The sequence below is a fragment of the Lactuca saligna genome, chromosome 4 (assembly GCF_052625555.1).
Source record: "Lactuca saligna cultivar CGN05327 chromosome 4, ASM5262555v1, whole genome shotgun sequence".
Lineage (NCBI taxonomy): Eukaryota > Viridiplantae > Streptophyta > Magnoliopsida > Asterales > Asteraceae > Lactuca > Lactuca saligna.
In genome coordinates, this window is record NC_136420.1 from 278,325,926 (window position 1) to 278,329,263 (window position 3,338).

General features: G+C 35.6%; 1 long non-coding RNA gene across 1 annotated transcript; it reads left to right on the forward strand.

Moving 5' to 3' along the window:
• Positions 1–1,412: 1,412 nt before the first annotated feature.
• On the forward strand, positions 1,413–2,605 carry LOC145039165 (uncharacterized). Its single transcript, XR_013679762.1, has 2 exons — positions 1,413–2,295; positions 2,388–2,605. It is a non-coding gene; the product is annotated as an uncharacterized LOC145039165 (long non-coding RNA).
• The last annotated feature ends 733 nt before the right edge of the window (positions 2,606–3,338 follow it).

The window sequence follows — 3,338 nt, forward strand, 5'->3', positions numbered from 1 at the left end:
AAAACATAATCCAAAGTAGGTTGCATGTGAACTTGGGAATTGTTTTTCTAGTTTATTTGTTTTACCTAAAACCCATCAGTGGTATCAGATCTATTGTTTTTTTGTTTTAAATTGAATTGCTATAATAGTTGAATTGCAAATTAGGGTTTTCAACTATTAAACCCTAAAAGGCCAATTTCGTTTTTAGGCTTTTTGGTTCAAAGGGTTTTTCGAAAAACCCTAGCCTCCATGAACCCTAATCGAAATTAGGGTTAGGGTTTTGGAAACCTTAGCCGTCTCCCTTGAATTTCGAAATTTACATGGTAATTTTTGGGTTTTTTTTATTTTGGATAATTGTTACCTAATTGGATAATTGAGAAAAACAAGGAAATTATCCTATACCCTATTTTTCGAAATCTAGAGGGATATGGATTAGGATTAAATTAAATGTTTAATTTAATTAGATAATCTTTACAAGATTTAATAAATTAAATAAAAGTTAATTTATAGATAATTATTAAATCTAGTTATTCGGTTTATTTTAAATTTAAATTAAAAGTTTAGTTTTCGAAAATTATAGATAAACCCCAAAGTTTTAAAAGGTTTAAAACACACCTTATGTATGTATTATAATTAAAAGTTAAATATTATATATGTATAAGAATATGGTCAGTCAAATCGCTAGTATACTTCATTCACGAAGCTAGTCTATAAGGGTGGTATAAGGAAATTGCATATAAAATGGTAGTTGAATGGGTGTCCTATCTCACCCACCGCTTCCTTGGTTAGTGGAGGTTCGTTAGCAGAACGGATTTGATAGGACAACTAAATTTCATTAAAAGTATACTATTCTACAAAATCCCAACTCTAGTTACTTTAGGAAAAGTATGAAAAGTATGCTAGTCCATGCAATTGCACATTATGCTTTATTGGTCATTAGTGGCGTATGTGTGGTTTACCAACACACTAATAGACACTAATAAAGAGCAGTTAGGGGTATCTCATAATTATCATTTCGATGGAGTGTGTGTAGTTTATGGACACATCAATAGTTAATGATAAAGACAATGAGGTTACCAAGCACATTTGCATGGTTATTCACATCTTGTTTGTGTTCCTCGGTATCCCAGTCACAAATAGAAGAGCATAATCCAAGATTAAAACATGCCATTGAATAGTTCAATGTATCTCAAAAGGAATTAGGAATTTAACTTTGTTTGTTTCGTCTTATGGTGGAATTGGTGAATCGTTATTCACCTACCTTTATGAAATTTACACTTGGATCTCGGCATCCCATTTCTAAGTTATGAATAATCGTAGTTGGATCCTAACCTTGATATTGTATTTTTGGGTTACTATATTAAGGTTTCTTGAAATATAACTAAAACTATCTTTCTTTTCAGATGTCTACTCCTGGAAACACTTATGCTTCATCATCCTCCAACCACAACTTCACTTTACTCAACATTTTCTCCAAAGTCATTATGGATGGCTTTAACTATAACGATTGGATGCGTAACATCAAGATGGAGATTCGATTTGAGGACAAAGAATATGTCCTTGAAAAGGAGCTTAAAGAGCTTCATGAATCCAAAGCCACTCCTGAAGAATATGCTGCCTACAAGAAGCACTATGATGATGCTACCAAAATGGCATGCATCATGGTCGCAACCAAGTCCCCAAAACTACAGATGTACTATGGGGACTACTGGCCTTTTGAGATGAACACGGACCTTATGGAAAAGTACCATAAGTGAGGTCGTCAAGAAAAGTTTGAAGTAGCCAAGTCACTCATGGATTGCAAGATAAAAGAATGGGAGTCAGTTGTATCTCATGTGCAAAGAATGCAATGCTACATAGAGCGTTTGGTTAAGCTCAACATTCAATTTGATGAGGAATTGGCCATTGATATGGTCTTGAACTTGTTACCCGATTGTTATGGTCAATTTATCATGATGTACCATTTGAACAATACTGACTAGACATTGGCCCAATTGCACAACTTGTTGCAGACAGCTGAAGCAGGAGTGAAGGGTAAAAGTATATCCTCCACTCCTGCGAGTGATCCTATCTTAGCTATTGGACAGGGAAAAGGGAAAAAGAGGAAATGTCCTCCTAAGCAAAACTGGAAAGGAAAGGTCCAAGTTGGGTCATCTAGCAGTGGCCCAAAGGCTAAGCCCAATGCTACCATTCCCCATGTTTCTGATCCAAAGGATGCTGTTTGCTTTTATTGCAATGACAAAGGGCATTGGAAGAGAAACTGCCCAAAATATCTGCATGATATCAAAGATGGCAAAGTGAAGCCATCTTCAGCAGGTATTTACACAATTTCTTCTAACAACTAATTATCTTCTCGTTCATGGGTCCTTGATACATGATGTGGTTTTCATACCTGTTCTGATTTGCAGGGGCTAAAAGAAAGTGGGGAGATAGAGCGAGGAAGGATAAACTTGATCATGGGAAACAAGAAGTCTTCACCAGTGACCAAGATCGAAGTTTATCAACTTTTGCTTAGTAATGATGTTAGATTAGATTTATTGAACTGTTGCTATTCGTCTGAGATGACGAGAAACATTATTTCATTTCAAGCATTCTTCAAACAAGGTTTTAAATATTATTTTAATGATTTGAATGGTTCAATTTCTATTTATAAGAATGGTGTTTTTGTTTTTTGAAGCTTTACCTTGTGATGGTGTGTATGAAACAGTGACTTGTGTTGATAGCTTAGGAAGTAGTGTGTTTAATATTGACTTGTCTAATAGTGTAGACAAGGCATGCTTGTGGCATTGTCGTCTTGGACACATTAACAAGAAACATATAGCCCAACTCCAAAAGGACGGAATGTTGGAATCATTTGACCAAAAATCGGATGATATGTGCGAATCTTGTCTTTTGGGAAAGATGACAAAATCACCATTCATAGGTTCTTGTGAAAGAGATGAAGGTTTGTTCGACCTCATACATACAGATGTGTGTGGACCCTTCAGATCAACCACAAGAGATGCTAATCGATTTTATGTGACTTTCACTGATGATTATAGTATATATGGCTATATATACTTAATCAAACATAAGTCAGAAACCTTTGAAAAGTTCAAAGAGTTTAAACATGAGGTCGAAAATCAATTGGGTAGGAAAATAAAGATACTTAGATCCGGTAGAGGCGGAGAGTATCTTAGTATTGAGTTCCAAGACTATCTAAACGAATGTGGGATAATCTCAAAATTCACTACTAGAAAAACAGCCTTTTACGACGCTCATTGCGCGTCGTAAAAGGCTCAGACGACACGCAAATGCGCGTCAAGGAAGACCCTGTCATAAAGAGAGACGACGCGCATTTACGACGCTCATTTACGACG